Source organism: Telopea speciosissima, chromosome 3 (assembly GCF_018873765.1).
Source record: "Telopea speciosissima isolate NSW1024214 ecotype Mountain lineage chromosome 3, Tspe_v1, whole genome shotgun sequence".
NCBI classification, from domain to species: Eukaryota; Viridiplantae; Streptophyta; class Magnoliopsida; order Proteales; family Proteaceae; genus Telopea; species Telopea speciosissima.
The window spans coordinates 35,732,308-35,755,972 of record NC_057918.1 but is presented as its reverse complement, the minus strand read 5'-3'; the positions used below and the strand labels follow the sequence as shown (position 1 = coordinate 35,755,972).

The following is a 23,665-nucleotide window of genomic DNA, read 5'->3' as shown; positions in this document are numbered from 1 at the left end:
CTCCGACCTGGCTAGCTACTCAGTTTCTATGCTTTGGATAGGATGAAACCATTGAGCTAAATCCATCATTAATTTCCTACTTGATTAGTGCTCCTCTTAGTGGATGCTTATTGTGGACCGAGATATCGGTTTCGTAATATGTAATTTTGTTTTGTTGCTTGCTTTTTTTTCTTGCAAATGGCAATGTCATAGGTGGGGCTAAAAGGGTTGTACCATTTTGTTTTTAGTTCTCTTTGGATTGTAACTCTTTTTTTCTTTTTAATACAAATGACCTTTTAGCGATAAACCTACCTGATTAGCAACTAATTAACCAAATATATTATTGGATATCTTCCATTAATACATGCAAAACAATTTCTCTATATAAAAAACAACATATATCAAATTGGATTGATTAAAATTTAAGATCTTATTGATGGAAATACATAGGGAATCCAACAAGTACAAGGAAATTTGGCTTCATACCTTACAACACCCACCCAAACAACATTATATGTAGAATAGATATAAAAAAAAAAAGAAAAAAGGTTGTATAGGGTGATCGATGAGAGAGATATTTTAAGAAAATTTATTAGTCAAGAATGGCATTGAATTTGGCCTGGACCTTCTCAAAATCTTCTGCGAATTGTTTGCAAATCTTCTCAACACTTTTCTCACAGACACCCAGGGTGGAACCGTCAACTTTCATGCAAAGAGGCATTGAAGCATGCCCACACTGTGTGAGGGACTCGCCCATTTCAACACAAGCCATCACAACCAAAGCAGAGATAAGGAACATGGCAATCACCTTGTTGGAGGCCATCTTTCTTCTTCTTCTTCTTCTTCTTCTTTCTTTTTGGGATATAAAGATCTTTACTTGGTTAGTGTGAAAGAAGAAGAAGAGATGAGATGATTATTGAATGGAATGCAGTTGAAGAGATGGTGAGGAAGAATGAGAGATTGGAATGTTATTTATAAGGAGTTCTAGTGGTTTTCATATCTTATTTTGGAGAAGAGAACTCGCCGGCAGTTTCTCAGGGTGGTGTTGTAGAGGAATTCTCGGGTCATAATAGGTGGGATATGATTCAAAACGTTTTTTAAGGTCTTGAAAGGAATAAAATAGACAAAGTTAGTTTTTCTTGTGGTAAAAATAGACAAAGTCAGTTGGTTCCATTGTACGTACGTTATGCGTGTAACCCTGAGTGTATATCATGGTTTTAGTACACGGTGTTACATCGGATATCAGTCACCTTCAAAATCGATGTGATATTGATTAAGTATCGGAACAGATCGACTGTTTCGTACAAGTTTTAACCCTCAGTTTTTCTTTAAAATGATTTTTTTTTTACGATTTTACTCCATATCAGCTAGATATATCGGGGATCACCTTCAAATCGTGCAGTACAACTATATCGGGGGAGTATTCGACTCTCGTCCAGCTGTGGCGGGAGCTAGAGGATCTAGCTAGCCCAGCAAAAACAGAGGTGTTTGGGTTATTTCATAATGGGACACCCTATGAAATGCCCAACCCTTGTTTTTGTTGGACTGGATCCACCAGCTCCCGCCACGGCTGGAGGAGAGCCAAATCCATTGGGAGATCCGTTACTGATACTTTTTTTTTTTGGGTGTAAGTTAGTGATACCTCAAACCATAGTGTCCTTACCTCCAAAAAAAAGATTTTACCTAATTGATTTCTTGGATGGTTGCCTGGCAATGGTGAAGGGCATCTCAAACTTTCAATAAATAGGGAGAAGTAATAACAACCCTAAACAAGTAGGCGTTTCCTTCATTGTGGATGGAAAAAAACCATTTTCCTAAGAAAGAATAGAAAAAGAAAAAAGAAGGGTTTTTTTGAATCTACAACATTCCCTACGTTTATTTACAATAACAATTTTTATTCATTTTTATGAGAGAATTTAAAAAAAAAAAAAAATTCATATGTAAGAGGGCATCATTAACACTTTTCCCAAAAACAAATGTGAGAAAAGTTCTCTGAGCCGCTCTAGTAGGATATATTAGCAATTCTCTGTCTATCACTCTCCTCTTCATATTGTTGCTCTCCAATGTATGATACCTTTTTGTCTCACCCTATTGATGCACTCCTCTAATCCAGTTGCTCACAGAACCATATCCCAAAAAATAAATCTAACATATCAACATTGATGGTTTGTTGAGAGGAAATGAAAAGTTATATTTAGGATTGTATTAGAAGCAATTCTTCGTAACTACTAATCATAAAAACTACATTATTACAAAAATCCGTAGATGAAATGGATCTTTTAATCATGAATTGGCTATATATTATTATTGGTGAAGATTGATCTCAACTCTAATTCATAAAGTACTATAGTGAATCTTCATTGTGTTATTTCATCTTCGAAATGCACATAAAAGGCCAAAAAGTGCATACATTAGCTAATGCTGATGCTTGAAGAGCTCGTCCATAGCTTCGATTTGATATGTAGTTTGTCCTATGTTGGTTCAGATCAAACCGGGTGAGTTTTTGGAGGCAATTTTGTACTTTCATGGGTTAGGGTTTTCCTATATATTGTGGTTATCTCTTTGAGAGATGTGTGAGAGGGTTTGTATTTTTCTTCACAAAAATAGTGGATTCGGACTATCGCTCGACCGTGGATGTAGCATTCCTTTTTGGAGGTGAACCATGTAAAATCGTTGTCTTGTGTGCTTAATTTCACTTTCTCTTTGTTTTCTTTTGCAAAATCGCCATATATGTCATTTAACTTTGACGATTATATTGCTATCCTCCTTGCATGGACATAGATATAGAAATTCAAACTCTTATTAAGGTTAAGCCTCCCATTAATATTAACACAATTTAATAGAACTATACAATTATTACTTATAGGAACATGTATATATGAACATCAACAATGGTAACGACAGACTACAATACTGCAGGCTTGGATGCACATCCAACATCCAAAACATATGTTCCCCTCAAATTCGGTGAATCTTCACGTATGTGAGCGTACGTGAACGACTCAGCCATTCAGATGGAATATTCTCATAGATTGGATTTCATCTGAACGGCTGTGAGTTGTTCACGTACGTGAAGATTCCCCCGCTCACGTTCCCCTCAATGTGTTTTACGTAAATGTAGGGATGTCAATACATTGGGTGGGTCATGCTGAATCGGTTTCAGTTGAGTATTAGCCAAACCCAAACCAAATAGTTAAAACAAATTTTGATTTCGGTTGGTCTAGTCCGATTTGATGTTTTATCAGATTGACTTAATAGGCTCTTATCCATTATCAGGCTTTGATTAAAAAAAATAGGGAAAATTTCATAGACACACCCTAAAAGTATCCAATATCTCAGAAACTTACCATACTTGGTCAAAATAGCAAACTTTCCCTTGACGTTAATCAGGGTGAACCCCCCAAGATAAAATGTTGATTTTACCCTCTTAGTAATTTTTAGGGAAAAATGACTAGGGAAAGAGCGGATTCTTCCCGTTGGAGCACGAAGAATAGAACCACCATGGCCGAGGTCAACTCCGGCGATTTCTTCTAGCTTTGTCGAGAATAAAGTCTTACGATTTCTTCTCCAACGACGATTACTTGTAGCAACTAATCATCATCCATCTGCAGAAAGGGGAAACAAGAAATCTGAATATACCTCATTCACATCTCTCGATATCTCTTCTCTCGATACCTCATTCGCTCTGCCGTCTTTGCTTTTGAACAATCAATCTCTCGTTAGTTTTCTTGTATCTGTTTCAACTTCTATGAATGTTGCAGGAAAAAGAAAGAAGAAGAAGAAGAAGAGGAAGAAGGGGTACCTGTGTTACAAATGACAAAACGTTAGGGCTGGATGGAGTATTTAATTTTGTCTTCAATAGGAAAGACTGAAGGGGGGAAAACATACATGTGTTGGTGTTTTTCCATCTTCGTCTTTCGAGCATGGAGATGGGTCTAGCAATGGCGTCGAAGCTCACTGTACTACACAGTTCTACCGTCTTCTTCCTTCAGCCCAGCGGTGGTAAAACGATGATGTGTTTTGTTTTTTTTGGGTAAAAGAGGGTTTTACCCTTAAGGGGTATTATGGTACATTTATTCCTTCTAAGGGTAATTTGGCCATTATGATAAAACTAACAGCAACTTAACCCCAAAAGCCTAACGGAGTGGATTAAGTTCAAATATCTTCATAAAATAAGGGTAGTCTGTGCTTTTTTGACCAAGTATGGTAAGTTTCTGAGATATTGGATACTTTTAGGGGCTGTCTGTGAAATTTTCCCAAAAAAATATGGAAAAAACATGTTTTCTTTATAATATTTTCCAGTTTTTATCATCGCCTTTTCTTTTTTATTTTTGGTTTTAATATGTCTGGTTTGGTTCGGTTTTCTACCAGTTAATTTCATGAAAGACCAAACTGAAATTTGTCTTTTGGTCTGATTTTTGTCGGTCGTTTTCAATCGGTCAACCGGTTCGGGTCAGAAATTGACACCCCCTACCCAAACGTGATGCTACATGTATTACAGGGATGTAAACGGATCAGATTCGGCTCGGATACAGATCGAATTTGTTTCAATCCGGATATTCCCTGGCCGAATACGAATACCTCTAAATGGATTCGGATGCGGATCGAATTCAAATTTTCGATCATCCGTTTATATCTTTGCCTTGTGTAACCCAGACCTTCCTCTCCCTAGCGGATACAATTCACTCTCACTTTATATCTTTTACATCATGATTCTCTTTTCCTCATATAGAACATGTTGAATCTTAAAAAACCCTCAAGATCATTATTTAATTAATTTTTTATTATTAAGCATTCGGATTTTTTTTCTGACGGATTTTTATCAAGTATTCGATTTTTTTTCCAGATATCTCTAAACAAATACGGATGTCCCTAAACAGACACAGATGCGGATCGGATTTGGATTTTTGATTATCCATTTACATCCCTACATGTATAGGTAGGTGATGATATATCTGTCCTTTTTGTTTCCATAAATGCCCTTCTATGCACTCTCACTGGCAGCATACACACACACAATATATATATATCCAGGTAAGTCCAGGTAAGTGATGCGTACGGATTCTTGCTTTAGTGCATGGATTTGGATGAAAGACATTCTTTATTCACAATACGTTTCTATTCCTTTCTCCCTCTCTCATATATACGAAGACATAACTAAGTACTCAGAGAACAGAAAAAAGTACTGCTAAAGAAAATATTGCCAAACAAAGCCTAGCTAATTACGTATTATTACCCATTACCATTCCCACTGTTATCCCTAGAGCTGCCATTCCAGTTGTTGAAGTCTTCTCGTGGGATGCCATGGTGGTTGTCGACTTTGTTTCCAGTACTAGGGTACCCACCTCTACTGCCACCTTCCTCCTTATCGCCTTCTACCCCCAGAGCTTTCTCATAAAGCTTCTGGCCCTGTTGATCAGCTCGTTCATGTATTTCATTCAGAAAAGCCTTTCTCTGGATCGCTATGCAAGAGCTTAGCATAATCAGCAACAGAAAAACAACAACAGACTTCATCTTCAAACCAACAATAGAGAAACGAAGAAGAAGAAGAAGAAGAGAAGAGGTCTGAGGTAGTATTGGTGGCTGAGAAGAGGGGAAAGTGATGCGGCACTTATATAGAAAACAAAACGTGATTTATAATTCATATTTATGGGATGGTTTTATGGAGTCTCCACCAAGATGAGACATTATTGAGTGGGATTCTGATATTATGTGATTAAATTATTTTTAATACAATTTAAATGATGGGTTTTGATGATTTCTTTGTCCATTATTAGCACTCAAATGGGAAAGGAGGTATTGTTTCTTAGTGGAATGGCCGAAAATTGAAATCAATTAATCAAGCTTATTAATTGTTCTCTAGATGTTTCTTCATAACCAACCAATTTTGGGTAATCAGACATTTTGATATCCTTTTACGTTTATTAGTTAGTTAGTTGGTTGATCCGTCATTTATGTCCTAACCCTTCATAATCGAATCAGCCATTGTCGAAGTGGTGTACATGTGTCACATTGATAGTGATCATGGAAGATATCACCTGCATTCCCACCTGAAAGACAACCTCATCATCAACTACATATGAGAGAGGAATCGCTATAAAGCAGATAGCAATTAATGAGGAGAGAGAGAGAGAGAGAGAGAGAGAGAGAGATAACCTAAAAGACAACCTATGTGAGATGATATCAAGCTAAAAGACAACCCACATCATGAAACTTTATACATTTAGGAAGAGGCCGGGTTTGCTATGATGTCAAACTGCAGTTTCCCACCGGGTGGGTGATCAAATCGTCTGGAAGGGAACATTTAATGAGGAGAGAGTGTGAGGTCCACGAGTGGGATGTGAGAGGAAGTTCATAGAAATCTGCACAACGTCATGGGCAATTTTTTCCCTATAAATGTCTTAGAAATGAATGAGGACAAAAAAAAAGAAAAGAAAAGAAAAGAAAAGAAAAGAAAAAAAAGAAGAAGTGGACAACAATTCTAAAAGAAAAAAAGAAAACTTAAAACGTTTTACACTATATAAACGAGTTTGGCCATGCATATCTTCCATTTTATTGGTGATAGAAATCCCAAATACTCACACGTATGGATACGCACGTGGTGCAAATAGCGCGGACGTGCTAGAACCTTTGTGTAGATTCAAACAAAGCTGAGAACAACCTAATCTTACTCCTTACCAGGCTAGTAGGTTTCTTTCCTGCCTGAGTAGCTCTAAGGTCTTTTGGGTTAAGCCAACAACTATGGACTACAGCCCGAACTACTATTGATCTATGATAAGAGAGAGAGATTTGAGACACAAACAATAATGAACTGAAATAATAAATATATTAATCAATCATACCAGATACAAGTGTGAGCCATGTGCGTACACCCCTGTTGCCCATAGTATGTGATCGTACATCCTTCTAGTCTCAAATGATGATAAGAACAGCAATAAAGAATGCAAAAATGAAACAAGGAAAAGTAAAATGCAGAGCAAGTAAAATAAATGCTGGTTGTTAGGTGTGTTTGTGTATCCCCCTCAAATCTGTTGTCCCCCTTATATAAGATAAGCACCAGCGGTTATTAGTCTGTGCAACTGCTTCCACCATGACCACTCCTCTCGGTCCACGTCTCCTTTCCCCCTAATCAGGCGCTGCCATGTATGCCACCAACCTGTTCTGCCTCCACATGCCAAGGCAGTGGCGGGGCCCACCTTCGTTGCTTCCATTCATGTTTCTCGCGAGATGTGATTCTGCACTCAGTGCTACTTGCGTCTCTGACACGTGGGCCAATCCCCTAACTGTCAGTGTGCAGCCACGTTTTTGCATCCCTGTGTTCTCGGCCTCTTAGCAGCAACCTTGCAGCCCAGGCCCCTCTGGCCCGGCCTGACTAGGACTAGGGGTTTTGGGCCACAAACAATGCCCCTCGCAACCTCCTTGAGCAACGCCACGTGACCCAAGCTCAGAGGGGGTTGTGGCCAAAATGACAGTCATCTCCAGCTAATCCATCGCGCAAAAACCCCTTTGCCGCTTCGTCTTCTCGGGCTGTTAGGGTTTGAATTTCAAACCTTGCGCCATAATGACGGCCCAAGTTCCAGTCTCTCATTTAAGCACTCGCCCCTTACCGAGGGTCTTCCAACGAAAAAGCCCCTCGCCTTCTCAATCTTCATTGCTCTTCATCAACCTTCTCCCCCGTTCTCTCCTTCTTGTCTTCGCCCAACTCCTTCTCTAGACGCCATGGCCAAGAAACCTGTAGAACCCACAGCGACAGAGGAGGCAGAAGAGTTGCTGGCCCAGAAACGCTCACTCCTGCCCACCGCAGTCCTGACCGAGGTACAGATCCCTTGCTCTGAGCCCTCTGTCTATAGACTAGGTCCAGCCTTTGCTTCGCATCCCCACAGCTTGTCCAACTTCCCAAAATATGAGCGGGATATTGCACTCCAGTTCTGGTCATGGTCCACAAGCACCTTCCATTTCGACTTTGGGATGGCAACCCCAACCCTCTTGGACGTCGGAGCCCTCACCGGCCTGAAGGCCGAAGGAGAAGAGTTCAATAGCTCCTCCCCTGGCCTGATCGATGACCTCGAGGTTAAGATACACCACGGTCTTGAATTTACCAAGTCTTCCAGTTATAATTTCTATCTACGGGCCTACCGGGAGACCCATGGCTCCGTTTCCCCCCAAGAGCTTAAGGCCTTCTTTCTATTTTGGATCTGCCGTTATGTCACCTGTGTTCGGTCCAACAAGATTTCAAAGACCTACCTACGCTTGGTCAATGCCCTGGGGCAAGGCCGTGTGGTCGATCTAGCTTCTTTTGCTCTGGCCGCCCTTTTTTGGGGTTGCAACGACGTTACTGAGTTCAACTTCAATTACGATGATGGCCCGTTCTGGCTCCTCTAGATGTGGCTTCACGCTTATTTTACTGAGTTGTATGCCGTGCCCTCACCACTCCCAGTCTGTTTGTGGCTAGTTATCTGTTTGCATCGTCTCCCCACCATGATCTGAGGACCTTACAAGAGTACTACCAGTTTTTCTCCACCTTCGAGCCCGACTCAAGTAGCAATTTCTTCCTCCCATTCCAGACGCAGGAGGCTTTTCCTGAGTGGCTCTCTCTGGCCATTGATTGTCCCACATCCGCCCCAGCTTTGTGGGGTAAGTTTTTAGTCTGTCGAGATCTTCACATCGGAGTCACCCTAGAGCCGTCAGGGAACAACACCTGTGGCTTCGAGATGTGCTATCCCCATTTATGCGTGTGCCAATTCGGCCTCTGTCAGGCGATTCCCTGCCCCAACTACTACTCCATTACGGACTGCGAGCTAGACAGGATGGTCTATTCAAGCACACCCGACATACTTCATGCCTCGGCCATGAATGCCTTGGTCCTCTCACAGTTCAACCTGCAGTTCTTTGTCAGGGAGCCCACAACAACCAAAGACTTTACGGCCTGGTAGGACACATACTTTACCTCTCTCCTCACACTTCGTCCCTGCCCCAAAAGCAGCAAGCGTCCTCCCTCATCCTCAGGTACTACCAGTCATCAGACCGCTGCCCCAAAGTGAAAGAAAGCATCAGTCTCCAAGCAAGCCACTGGTAAGCATCGTCCTCCTTTTCTCGTTCTGCTACCCTGCCTATCTTTTGTTGATCGACCCTTTTGTGATCGCAGCTAAATCCTCAGTGTAGCCCACGTTCTAGGTCCAGTCAGCCCGAAGTGATCATGGGTCAACCCCAGAAGATGATGAGGACTCTGAGGACGAGCCCCCTCTAGTGAGCAAGAGGGTGAAAAGCATCAGCCCATCAAAGGTAGCCCAACGCCAGGCCCTCCTTCGCTATAAGCACCAAGCCTCGTGCCCCCACGGCAGCATCTCCCTCGGTCACCTCTCGCTCAGTGAAAGATCACACTCGATCCAGGGTATGCCTATGGCTTGGTGCCCCCACGGCAGCATCTCCCTCGGTCACCTCTCGCTCAGTGAAAGATCACACTCGGTCCAGGGTATGCCTAAAATAGGCCGTTACTATGAAGTCCCCCCAGGTTGTTCTCACCAGTTCCTCAGAATCTAAATCCTCCTCCCACTCAAACGGTGCCTCCAAAAGTGGCCCCGAAGAAGAAGAGACCGACGCTGATGTGCCTGGTAATTATGATGTGGCCGAACCCAGCGGGTCCAAAACCCCAGTACATGAACCGGCGCCTCCTTCCCCTCCAAGCCACGTCGTCCTTGTAGTGACTCCCACAATACGTGCGCCTTAGCTTTAACGCTAGTTTCGATGCTTTGCCAGTGCTGACACGTCTTTCCTTTCAGGTTGTGAGTCTGGAAGCCCTTCTGGCTGATTTGAGCTCATCTGATGAAGAAAAGGAGACTGGCGATGCCTCAGGTCCTGGATCCGTTCCTGCCCAGGTGACCGAGGCAAAAACACTTTTGCAGTCCTTCCTGCAATCTCCCTTTCGTGAGGTTGTGAGTGCAGGCAATCTGACATCCATCGCCAAGGCACTTCGCACACTACTGTCACTGCCCGACCTTCCTGCTCCGGTCAAAGAATGGTTAGATGAGGTCATTGCCTTCATGTTCGACGTGACCACCGTGGCCCCCCTCGCCCTCAAGAATGTTCAGACCTATGAAGCCCTTCTCAAAGAGAGCGACGCCCTGGATGAGAAACTGCAGAAACTACTGGATGACCTTATGACGATCCTAGATGGAGTACGAGAAGGGCAAGATCGGCTGGCTCGCATGGATGAGGACATCCAAAGTTTGGAAGCCCAGCTTGCCACTCTTCGGTCTGAGAGGATCGAATTGGATCAGGAAGTCAGGAAGAAACTTCTCAACTCCAAGGCCGGGTCCGCAGAGGCGACCTCAGCCAAAGCCCAAGCCAAGTAGCAGAAAGCATTGAGACCAAGCCGCCAAGCCAACATGGCCGTAGCCAATGAGCACTTAGCAATAATGGAGAAGAAATGGAATGAAATCCAAGGATCCACTCCCCAGGACTTTTTCAAGTAGGCCTGCGTGCCTTCCCTCCCCTTGCTAGAAGAATAGTGCTACTTTGTTTGTTTCTTTTGTTGTGTTTGGCCTATTCAGGCTGTGTTCACTTTCCTTGTGAGTAAAGCCTGCTCCCTTTCTTCCAATCCACGGCCTTGCTCCTATGGTGTGATACCCTTGTCTCGTTCACCCCAAGTCCCAGATCGTGGGATGAAAAGTCTTAACGAACTTACCATTGGTAGGCCTGGTCTGGTTGCATCCCTCCAAGTCACGTAGCCTGTAAGCCCCACCCTAGAGCACCTGACAGACCGTAAATGGTCCCTCCCATGTTGGGGACCACTTGCCCAGTTTGGGGTCCTTCGCTCCAACCAGGAGTATGGCCTTCAGGACGATGTCCCCTTCCTGGAAGTTCTTTGGGCATATTTGTTGTAGATGGCTGCAACCTTCCTCTTCTGAACCTGCATCCTATCTAGCGCGGCCAAGCGCTCTTCTTCCAGGTCATCGAGCTCAGCCATCATGGCCTTGCTATAGGTTGTTGGCGTGAGTCTCTGCTGGAAAGCCACCCGTGCTGACCTTATGCTAACTTCAACGGTTAACACTGCATCTTGGCCGTATGTTAATGCAAAGGGCGTAGTGGTCATGCTGGTCCGCTGTGACGTCCTGAATGCCCACAATACATTAGAGATCATGTCTGCCCATCTTCGTGGGTTGTCATCCACAACCTTCGCTAAAAACCCCTTGAGAATCTTGTTACTTGCCTCAGCCTATTCGTTGCCTTGGGCGTAGTATGGGGTGGAATGGGTGAATGTTATTCCTAACTCAGCCACAAATGCCACCACCTCATCCCCAATGAAAATGCTCATGTTGTCGCACGTGACAGTCTCTGGAAGCCCAAACCTATGAATGATGTAACTCTTGAGGAACTGGATGACCTTGGCCTAATTGACTCCCTTCATTGGCACGGCCTCAACCCACTTGGTAAAATAATCCGTGGCCACGATAATGAAGCAATGCCCCCGCGTAGCTGGTGGGGTAATCTTCCCTATAAGGTCCATAGCCCATCCCCTGAATGGCCATGGCTTGACCACTGGATTAAACTCCGTCCCTGGTAACCGCTGCACTGGTCCATGGGTCTGACATGCCTAACATCCCTTGGCGTACTTGACATAGTCTGCCGTCATAGTTGGCCAGTAATACCCATGGCATCAAATCAACCATCTCATCTTAAGACCAGCCTGGTGCGCTCCACAGATGCCTTCGTGGACTTCGGCCATGACCAACGTTGCCTCATTCAAGCTGACACATTTGAGCAACAGGTCATTCTTCCCCTTCATGTAAAGGTCGTCTCCAATCAACACGTATCCCGTGGCTCTATCCCTGATTCTTCTGTCAAACCCTGGCCCATGTTTGCTCAAATACTGAACGATTGGCATTCGCCAATCAGGCTGGGTATCTTCGACGTGATTGACCTCTAGATAGCTACCCTCCTAGATAGCAAATCGTGTTCGCCTTTTAATGAAGATGGTTTTTTCCAAACTGCCTTCTGGCAGATTGATGCTAGACATCGCCTGGGCCAATCCGTTTATAGCCTGATTCCTTGACCGTGGGATGTGGCGAACCACCACATCCTGGAACCCCTCGATTAGCTTCTTAGTCTGCGCAAGATACCCTACCAAGTGTTCGCTCTCACACCGATACTCCCCGGCTAGCTGCTTGATCACCAGCTGTGAATCTCCGATGATCTCCACGGTATCAGCCTTTAGGTCAAGAAGCAGGCCCATCCCCAGTATGAGAGCCTCGTACTCGGCCTGGTTGTTCGAGCAAGGGAAATCGAGCCGAAAGGCCATTTGAGTCTCTGTCCCTTCTGGTGACCGTAAGATAACCCCCGCCCCGGTGGCCTGCTTGGTCTTAGACCCATCGAAGAATAGCTTCCATGGTGTCAGGCTGACAAGTGGTACCTCCATCATATCCCTGGAGACCTCCACGGGTAGATGATCCGCAAGAAAGTTTGCCAGCTCCTATCCCTTGACTGCTTTCTGAGGCACATATTGGAGGGCGAACTCGATAAGAGCGAGAGTCCACTTTCCAATCCTTCCCCTAGAAATTGGGCGTGTGAACATGTAGTTGATGACGTAGGTCTGATAGTCCACGTCCACCATTGCTGGCAAGAGATAGTACCTAAGTTTGCTGCAAGAGAAAAGCAATGCCAAACAGAGCTTCTCGATCGTAGGATTCTTTCATTCTACATCCGTCAAGGCCCGGCTTAGGTAGAACACAGCCTGTTCTTTCTCGGCCTCATTGTCCTGTGCGAGTAGACTCCCTATTGAACCTTCCGCTGCAGATACATACAATTTTAGAGGTACCCCTATTTTTGGAGGCATTTGAACTAGAGGCCTTATTAGGTAAGCCTTTATCTGGTCAAATGCTTCCTGGTGAGCACTATCCCATCTAAACTCTTCGCCGGCTTTCAACTTAGGCAGTGAGGAGAAAATCTTTGTCCGACTTGTGGAGTTAAAAATGAAGCGCCTAAGGAAATTCACCTGTCCTAAAAACTTCTGCAACTCCTTTTTATTTGAAGGCGGCCTCGCATCCTGGATGACCTTGGCCTTATTTTTGTCGATCTCAATTCCTTTCTGATGAACCAAGAATCCGAGGAAATTACCGGCTGCTACTCCAAAGGCACATTTTAATGGATTCATCTTTAGGCCATAAGTCCTCATTCTGGAAAACACTTACCTCAAGTGCTCAAGGTGTTCATGCTCTCGCTTTGACTTGACCACCATGTCATCAATGTAGACCTCTACAAAGGTGCCGATCATGTCATGGAAAATAGTATTCATCCCTCTTTGGTAGATGGCGATGGCGTTCTTCAGCCCAAACGGTATGACTAGCCATTCATACATCCCTAGGGCATCTGGACAGTGGAAGGCTATCTGTGGGACATCCTCCTCTGTAATGAAGATCTGATTGTACCTGACGTGGCCATCCATAAAAGACATGGTGCTATTCTTTACGATCGCATCAACCAGCATGTCAACCACTGACATCGGATACTCATCCTTAGGGGTGGCCTTGTTCAGGTCTCTAAAGTCGATGCACACCCTTAACTTCCCATTCTTCTTCGATACCCATTCCATATACCTGGCGGTCCGTATGAAACCTGCCTTAAGCAATCGTTCAATTTTGTCCTTGATTTTTAGGACGACATCCGGTGCCATTTGTCTGGGCAGTTGCTTTACCGGTCTGTAGTTATCCCTGATGGGCAACCGATGTTCAACTAACTTTCGGTCTAGACCAAGCATCTCAGAATAGTCCCAAGCAAAACAATCTTTAAATTCCTTCAATAAACTTATAATATCCTCCCTTAGCTTGGGTGGGAGTAGACCACTAACATAAATAGGCCGGTGGTCCTTGGTCGTCCCTAAGTCTACCTCTATCAATGGATCCTGGACCTCCACCAGCGTCTCTTCCATCTTTGGCGATGCAAGTGGCAGGTCTTGCAGCCTAACTTCAGGGCCAGCCACCGTCTGCTCCTTGGCTGAGACCTCAGCCACCACTCTTGTTTCATCAGACATTTTTTGCTCTAGGCTTGCAACTGTCAGCCGGCGCATTATGTCTGCTACCACCTTTTGGCTTGTCTTCATAAGTAATCTTGGTCAGTCTTCCTTCGCCATTCTCTGAGATTTGGCAGGGCTTCTGTCCGTGGCCCCTTCAACTGGAAAAATTCCTCCAGGACTGTAGACGAGGTAACCAAGGACATAGGCCTCCCATGTTCATCCTCCCCAGTGAACTGGATGGGACCTATGCATCCGTCGTATAGAGCAGCCTCCGCATGACTAGCGTCGACCATGAATGGCCGGTTGTTGGCCATCACTAACTCAATCTTTCCCCCTTTACACCAAAGCACCAAAAACTGGTGTGGGGACGACAGGACACAAGAGTTTGCATGGATCCAATCTCGCCCTAAGAGGGCATTGTAGTTGGGCATAGCGTTAATGATAAAGAAGGTCGTCAAGGACGTGTGATCTCCGACTCTCAGATCGATCGAGAGCACTCCTCTCGGCCTAGTGGAACCACCCAAGAAGTTTATGACCGATACATCAGCGGGTAGCAAATCGGTCTCGTCTCTGCCAAGACGTTTCATCATCCTCGAGGGTAAGATATTTACTGCTGCTCCATTGTTAACTAAAACCCTGGCTACTGGTTTGCCATCCATGTGAGACTGAATATATAGCAGCTTTAAATGCCTCGTCATCTCACGAGTTGGCTCCTCGAATATGTCGGCCATCTTTCCCCGTGGTACTGGGGTGTCAAAGGTTTACTCTGTCTCCCTTGTGATGACCATCCTGACATTATCCTTTGGGCCCTGCTGGTCTGGCTCATCGCAGCCTATCCTCTTCTCGGCCTGTTCCTAAGTGGGCACCAGCTCTATCCCCAGTATTTTTGGATGCGAGTCCCCTTCGTCTATGTCTCCTTCCAGTTGCATCACCTGGCCAGGCTGATACTGGAATGTCTTTGGCAAGACATACACCATTGAGATCTATACCTGAGTTGGGATCGTGCCGAACATCATCTTGACCAACCCGTCGAAGTCAATATCTGGTGAATGGATGGGGCCACTGTTGTCTGTACTGTCAACTCTTGGGTTGGCGCTCGTCATGATGTCCCCAAAGACATCAGGGTCACTATCCTCGGTCTTTTAATCTGACACGTCTGGCTCTAGAGCTCCTCCTTCCCCAATGGCAGTGTTTGGGTCTTTTTCCCCTGATGGCCCATTGATCGCCTGACTTTGTTCTTCGGAGCTTATGGCTTCCTCTATTTGGACCTGGGGAGGGCATTGATGCGACCCTCACTGACCTGGGTCTGCTGGTTCCGTCTTTGGGCCGCCCTCTTCCTCTGTCGCCTTCTTTTCTGTGCCCTGGACGTACGGGCTGGATCGGGGCTGGCCGGGAACTTCGGATGCCTTGTAACCTTCCACTCTTCTCCATCCGTCTTAGGAACAACCATCCTGGGCCTATGGCCCTCTTGGTGTTGAGGGGCCTCCCATCTGGAGTACTCTAAGCGCGAGTAGTCTAGCCCATGCTGTTCATATGTCAGGCATCTCCTTACTAAAGTCCTCCTAAGCCGGTCTTCAGCGGACGGCCTGGAAATGTAGGTTACTTGATGAGGGATCGGCCTCCTATCTCATGCAAGTGCTAGATTAACCTCCTCTTTGGTTCATGGGGAAGGCCGTGTGCCCTGATCAGATGGCGCCTGGCCTGACCAAGCTGCGTTTTTGTTCTATTGCCCCTCGATTAGCTGACTACATCTGGGGCAGACTTCCTGATGCAGCCTTGGTGCCTCACTCAACCTGGGTGTGCCAGTCTCGCGCTCTTCTAGTCCCCTTACTTCCCCTTGCGGACTAAACTCATAACGGGAACTCACTGTGGGTCATTTGCCCCTCCTTCGTCATCTCTGAACCTGACTTATTCCTCATCTTGAGCTGGCACATTACTGGATTGGCCTACAATAGGCACCCTGGGCCGCTCGGGTGGGGCCAAGCATCCCTACGCCGTTTCACCCGTTGTAACCTCCAGATTGCTAGCTGTCCGGTCACTGTTGGCCTGGGTATGGAAAGGAGTGGCCCATGGGTTTAAACGAGATTCTAATGACCACGCCGGTGGGTTCGGACTTGGTGGAATGCTCCACTGTCTGAAACTCAGGGCTGGCTCGGTACTCCCTCTTGGTCTGGCCATCTTTGAAAAGTCAGCGCTGACCATGTTAATTGGGAAGGGGTCTTCATCAACCATAATGACCCCCTTTTCCTTCCCTGGGAACTGTAAACGTCCAGCCATAATTTCTTTCTATAAGGCATTCCGTAAAACCACACAGTTAGTAGTAGTATGGGTACGAGTATTGTGTCACTTACAGCACTTTTGGTCTTTTAGCTCGTGACTGGGTGGTATCTGGTGCCCTGGCGGCAGCTTAATCTACTTATCCTTGAGCAGCTGGTCAAAAATCAAGTCAGCCTTCGAAATGTCGAAGGAATACATCACCTTTGAGTCAAAGGTTCTCTAGGGTCTGACCTTAGATTGTTCAGCCTACTTGGCCTGATCATTCGGCTTGGCCAAGGCCTTACACACATAGGGCTTTCCTTATGCAATTTCTGCAGTATCCACCTCAAATTCTATGTAATCAACCTATTCTTGGTCGCTACTCCCCAGCAATGGGAAAGCATGACCGGCGGCATCCTAGTAATACATTCCAATAAAGGCCGCTTTCCGCTGGCCCTCCTCCTTCAGGAGTTGTTCATAGGGCATGGCCTGCAGTACCAGCTGTCCGAGGTCAGCAAAGTATTGGCTAGCAAACCTCTTTCGAAGCTTAAAGTTGAGCCCTCCCAAGGCCATCTTTGCATATTCGGCCTCGGGTAGAGTGGTCAGGCATTTGTATTTGGCCGTCTTAAATCGGGTAATGAACCCTTCGACGGCCTCACCCAGTTCCTAGGTCATTTTGGCCAAGTCTCCTAAGGTGATCTCAGGCTCAATGCGATAGAACTAAGTGTGAAAGAGCTCCTCCATTTCCTGCTAATTTTGGACCGAGTTAGCGGGCAAATTGAAGTACCAGGTGAAGGCCGATCCCATTAGAGAGTTAGGGAACAGCCTGAGCTTGGCCGCTTCCATTTCGCCCAAATTACAGCACTGTACGGTGAAGCGGGCTATATGTTCATTAGTGGACACCTTGTCCTCGCCTAAGAACTTGGTAAATTCTAGGATCTCAGGGTTCCTCCCGAGGTCCACTTCATCAAAATACTCAGGGTAGGGCTTTCAGTATGCAGGATGTGGGGTCGTCCTATAGACAGGGTTAATGCTGTCCTGGATGATCCTAGTCAACTCTCCCTGGTTGATTACCAATGGTGCTCCCTGGGCCGTAGGGTACCCCGTTGCATCGGGTGGCCATGGTTTATCGTGATAGGCTAGGCCGGGCTGGGTATTTAGGAACGCCTCAGGCCTGGGTTCAAATCCGGGCACACTTTCCCTGGTGCTCACTCCAACGGGTCTGTACCCAGATACCTTGGTGGTGGCATTGCCTCGTCCCAGAGGGGGGTATCCCCCTAAGGGAACAACGTTTGCCCCTATGGCGGCCGTGTTACTGTACCCCAGGCTAGGCCTGGTGCCTCCTGTCTGGGTCGTGCTTGTGGAGGCTGGCCACTGCAGTCCAACGGGGATAGCTGGTGCAGGCACATTGCTTGCCCCTAAAGTGGTTACCTGACTAGTGCCCCCAGGGACGCCTGTGGGAGGACTGTTAACCACGGAACTCCCAATGGGGTTGACGGCGCCGGGTGAGACAGCTTGGTACAGGGGGTTGACGAAAGTCATCGCTGGCAAACTGACCCTGGGTCGGTCCCCGACAATAGGATTTTGGCTCTAACTGCCGCCATACGCGGCCAGTGCTGGCAAGCCTATTCGGCCTACCTCAAGTCCTCTACCTTTGGCCGCTACTGCAATCCCATCAGGTGGTGTGACCATCGTGTTCGGTCTTGCCCCCGATGTGGCCTGCTGCCTTAAGGTAACGAAGGTTTCACGGAACTCTTCAAACTGATTTTGCTGGCTAGCTGCGGACTTATCAACCGCAGCCATCTTGTGTCATAAGTCATCAAAAATAGGTCTGAAGACATCCACAAGCTACTGTATACTGCCCGCAAGGGGGTCTATAGTATCATGCACCATAATTGCCAGCTGATGCGCTGAGTCATGGCTAGCATTATTGCCATGTGAACCGCATGGTTCATCCTCGGCTTGGTCTGCGAATTCGACCGCCATGGGGTTCTCCATTTCTTCATCCACCATGGTTTCCTTTTGAATTCAAGGACGTCTTGGCCCTTTCTTTTGTTTGACCATAGCAGTCGTTGGCTTATGAGGGTCCCATCGGGCATGCCAAAATGTGTTGGTGATAGAAATCCCAAACACTCACACGCGGGGATACGCACGTGGTGCGAATAGCGCGGGCATGCCAGAACCTTTGCTCAGGTTCAAACAAGTCCGAGAACAGCCTAATCTGGCTCCTTACCAGGCTAGTAGGTTTCCCTCCTGCCTGAGTAGCTCTAAGGTCTTTTGGGTTAAGCCAACAACTATGGACTATAGCCCGAACTGCTATTAATCTATGATAAGAGAGAGAGATTTGAGACACAAACAATAATGAATTGAAATAATAAATGTATTAATCAATCATACCAGATACAAGTGTGAGCCCTATGCGTACACCCTTGTTGCACTTAGTATGTGATCGTACGTCCTTCTAATCTCAAATGATGACAAGAACAGCAATAAAGAATTCAAAAATGACACAAGGAAAAGTAAAATGCAAAGCAAGTAAAATAAATGCTGGTTGTTAGGTGTGTTTGTGTGTCCCCCTCAAATCTGTCGTCCCCCTTATATAAGATAAGCACCAGCGGTTATTAGTCTATGCAACTACTTCCACCATGACCACTCTTCTTGGTCCACGTTTCCTTGCCCCCAATCAAGCACTGCCATGTATGCCACCAACCTATTCTGCCTCCACATGCCAAGGCAGTGGCGGGGCCTACCTTCGTTGCTTCCATTCATGTTTCTCGCGAGAAGTGATTCTACCCTCAGTGCTGCCTGTGTCTCTGACACGTGGGCCAGCCCCCTAACTATTACGGTGCAGCCACGTTTTCGCATCCCTATGTTCTCAACCTCTCAGCAGCAACCTTGTAGGCTAGGCCCCTCTGGCCCGGCCTGACTAGGACCAGGGGTTTTGGGCCACAAACGCATTCATGTGTGTAGGCACTGCATTTTGACACCTTGGGGGGAACCTTCCAATGATGTTGATCAGAGCTCACTTTACTCCCGTGGTGATCATGTGGCATAAATTATCATTTTACCCTTCATATTATTTCAGTACCTAAACCTTCCCAAATAGATCCAAGACTCCTACGATAACCTTGTTTAGCAATTTTGAGTTTGTATGTAAAATTTCACCCACATCTAGAACCATTTGCGAAAATGATCGTTTTGTTCCTAATATTTTCTTGATACTTCGGACCCTCAGGACCCAACACAGCTATGAATCCTTAAAAAGATGCAAAAGGTGTTGATACGTCTGATCCACATAGAAAGCTTACACTCTTCCACACATTACCGGTGGATGCTACAGCCACTATCATCCGAACCTCCTCACTTTGAACCAAAACTCTTTGATTTAGTCTCATATAATTTTAAGCATGTGCATAAAATTAATTCAAATTTGGTGACGTTTAATTACCATTTTATTTGAAAATAATGCGTACCTCCCCTGCTTTCCAAACTAACTAATAATTAAACCCACTTCGTTAACTGTCCCCGTTAGTTGCAAACGGTAGGAGTGTTGAAGTCATTTTATTGCCAATATACCCGTGATGGGGTAGAATGGCATTAATGTCCTCTTCTTCTTCTTCTTCTTCCCTTGCACCCTCGAGATTCAAGAAGCTCCTCGGGTTAAATGAAAACAAATTATTTTGGAGAAATAAGAGGCCGGGTTTGTGAAATAAAAGTTAGAAATTTTACTGATTCTAGCAAGCCGATTAACTCAATGAGGAATGGGTTTCCGTTGAGATCCATGGGATTAGCATCTTATTGCTTTACATTAGGCTTCACTAGGGTTTTATATTATTTTTCCCTTTTCCCTTTTTACCATCTTGGGTTCATTATAAATAAAGAGGACCTCTGTCATAAGTGACAAGTCAATTATTCTTCTCACTCTGATTTTGAACTTGGTATACCATTTCACCTAAAAGCTCGAACTATTATGGAAGGGTAGTGTAAATTTATACATCAACACTCCCCCGCATGTGCAGGCCAAGATCCCATGGTCCTTGCACATGGAGCTCACGCGGCATTTCCTTCGTAGGGCACCAAGGGAGAAGAAATGTTGGGAAAACTCTTTCGATGCATTTCCTATTAGTCGAACATTTGACCTCCCTGCTCTGATACCATGGTCGCTACCATTTCACCTAAAAGCTCTAACTGTTAGGGAAGGGTAGCGTAAATTTATACATCAACAGTTTTCCAGTCAATCTGAGGCAAGTATTGTTGCAGAAGTGATTATAGTTCTTGGTGATGAGATTGTAAGCAATTCCAGTGTACTCCTCAGCCAACTTCTCCATCAATTGTAAGATTAAAGGTTGGAGGATATTTTTGTAGTAGCAGAACTTCTTTGGGACCCTAATCTGTTCTCCCAATCAAGATTGATTTCCTGAAAGTGAATCCAGGGCATTGCTTCGGTTCCCCTTCAAACCCTCTTCCCTTCTCGCTTCCCCTTCATTTCTGAATTTTTTTTTATATTTCCTTGATGATATTTTAGGTCAAACTACGGTCTTGGGATCAAGTCATGGTTCCCCAGGGAAACCAATCATAAACCAATTAGGGTATTGCATGCCCTAGGTTAGCCCATAGTTGCCTATGGGCGCCCTATTTAAATTTTAGGGTTTCCCATGGTCGCCCATGGGAACCATAGTGCATCCCAATTAGGGTTTGGTCTGATAAACCAATGCCTTACCCTTCTCTTTTGTGTCCTATGCAATTATGGAAGCCAAAAGAGATGGAGAACTTCATCTCTAATCCATCTCATGGAAAGAGGGATCCATCCCATACCCGAATGCGCAGTGGAAACAAATCGATTCGGGTTTCTTTCGTATCCCATAAATAATCAATAATTAAAATCAAGAGGAATTAATAAAGAACTGTTAACCTGATGAGCCTCAATTGTTGCTCCTCCAATAGACAATGGTTCTTCCTCCAATGAGCACTCCAAGTAAGCAGATTTGAACCTCTAATGGTGCAGCAAAGGTTCTTCAAGCTAATCCCAGATGCTCTTCAGTTCTTCAAGCACTGATCTGGGTTTCTAAAACCCTAACTCTCAAACACAGTAGAGAGAAACAAGAAGAAGAAGAAGAAGAGATCACAAGAGGGAGAGAGAGACCAAAACACATCCAAGAGGGGGTAGCCAGAAAATGTGGAGACTGTGTGCCCCCTCTGCATTTTGGTCCCCTTTTATAATAATAGGGTTTAATTAAAACACTGGATGGATTTAGATAAAACCCTGTGAGAGTCTGACTCTCTCTCTCTTTGTTTGGTAGTTCTGTTTAAACTCAAAATGCTTCTAATTGGTGAAGAAGCAGATTCTAATAGGGAATGATTTAATTAGTTACTTTATTTAAATTTATGGATAATTACAATTAGCACCATATCCATTAATTAAATAAAGAACCAATTATTTTAGCAAATTCCAAATAACTCCCTACATGATAATAAATTATCAAGTGCAACCCCCCACTAATCAACACCATCATTATGGAATCTAGGGCATGTACACTTGTACTGCCAAACCCCATTCCATAGTACATGTCCATATAAGAGTGTCTGTGCATCTGATCGGGTCCCGCAAAACTCGATAAAACACTTTATTTAAATAAATATATATAATCCATTATTTTATGTAAAATAGATTTTGCAAAAAACATTTCTAAAACGGCACTGGATCCAAATTCTGATCCGACCATATACAGACAATCTCAATCTTGGTGTTGTCCAATCGGATAGTGGTGACCATGTTGAGTAACTCCTTCACTCACAAAGTGTTCACACATTCCCAGAACACCGACTTTGACTCACTTGAGTCTTAGTCATTGATGGACCAAAGAATGCGATCATACTTTGCAGCGACAGGGTTCCCTCAGGTAAAGGGTGTTGGTGGCACATGTCTATCCCTTCCTACATCTGGCAGTAACACATGAGGGAATCGACAAAGTAGATTCTTCGCCAATACACACATCAATCATGCGAGTACTCGCATTCGTACCCTGACATCACTTGTCTAGGCATACCCAAGCGACGACCATATGATAAGGGTGCCCAGCCCAAACCCTAGTCGTGACTACAATTTTAAGTTAAGCTTACGGACACATAATGCTCAGAAAGTTTATATCACATGCAATAATATTAAACCAAAATGTATAAAAGTTCAATACAAAGTAAAACTGGATTGAACCGAACCGAACCGGGTTTGATGGACACATAAATCCAACAATCTCCCACTTGTACATCAAAGCCAATTTCCCATACATTTTAAACCCATGCCCTCCATGTGATCACTCCAGGAGACAAACCCTTTGTCATGGCATCAGACACATTTTCAGTTGTATCCACTTTGGAGATACTCATGTCGCCCTAGTGGATAATCTCTTTGATGAGGTGATACTTCCGCTGCACGTGCTTGTTCCTGTGATGAGCCCTAGGCTCCTTAGCTTGTGCAATGACCCCTCTGTTGTCACATAATAGGGGAATAGGGCCCTTGACAAGGTCAGGGACAACCTCTAAATCTGATAGGAATTTCCTCAGCCAAACACCTTCTTTTGCTGCATCGCAAGCTGCAAGGTATTCTGCTTCGGCAGTGGAATCGGCTATAGATTTCTATTTTGCACTCCGCCACACAATGGAACCTCCACCCATTAGATATACCATCCTAGACGTGGATTTTTTGTCATCCTTGTCAGTTTGGAAATCTAAGTCTGTGTAACCCAGAACTGACAACTAATCAGATCCAAAAACCAAGAAATATTCCTTAGTCCTTCTCAGGTACTTAAGGATATTCTTGATAGCACTCCAATGCTCCCCTCCAGGGTTAGATTGGTAACGACTTATGATACCTATTGTGTAGCAAATGTCTGGCCTCGTACACAACATAGCGTACATAAGACTCCCTACTACAGAGGCATAGGAAATCCTCTTCATCTCTTCAAAGTCTGTCTGAGACTGAGGACATTGAGATCTGGAAAGACTGACTTCATGTCGGAAAGGGACACTTCCCTATTTGGAGTTCTCCATGCTAAATCTGGCCAGGACTTTGTCTATATAGGTAGCCTATGAAAAGCCTAGCATCCTTTTTTGGCGATCTCTCACGAGTTTGATCCCAAGGATATAGCTAGCTTCACCAAGGTCTTTCATCGAGAACGTTGTGGATAACCACTGTTTCACTGATGAAAGAAACCCCACATCATTACCCATCAGCAATATGTCATCTACATATAAAATAAGAAAACATACTGCACTCCCACTGATCTTCTTGTAAACGCTTGGTTCATCTATGTTTTGACCAAAACCAAAAGATTTGATTGATTGATCAAACCTAATGTTCCAGCTTCTGGAAGCCTGCTTCAGTCCATAAATGGACCTCTGCAATCTGCACACTTTTCTTTCTTC

At 44.9% G+C, this 23,665-nt stretch overlaps 1 long non-coding RNA gene across 1 annotated transcript; it reads right to left on the bottom strand.

Moving 5' to 3' along the window:
* Positions 1 to 643: 643 nt before the first annotated feature.
* On the bottom strand, positions 644 to 23,236 carry LOC122656961. Its single transcript, XR_006332196.1, has 3 exons — positions 23,227 to 23,236; positions 14,960 to 14,970; positions 644 to 812 (listed from the first exon to the last, which is right to left on the bottom strand). It is a non-coding gene; the product is annotated as an uncharacterized LOC122656961 (long non-coding RNA).
* Positions 23,237 to 23,665: the final 429 nt, after the last annotated feature.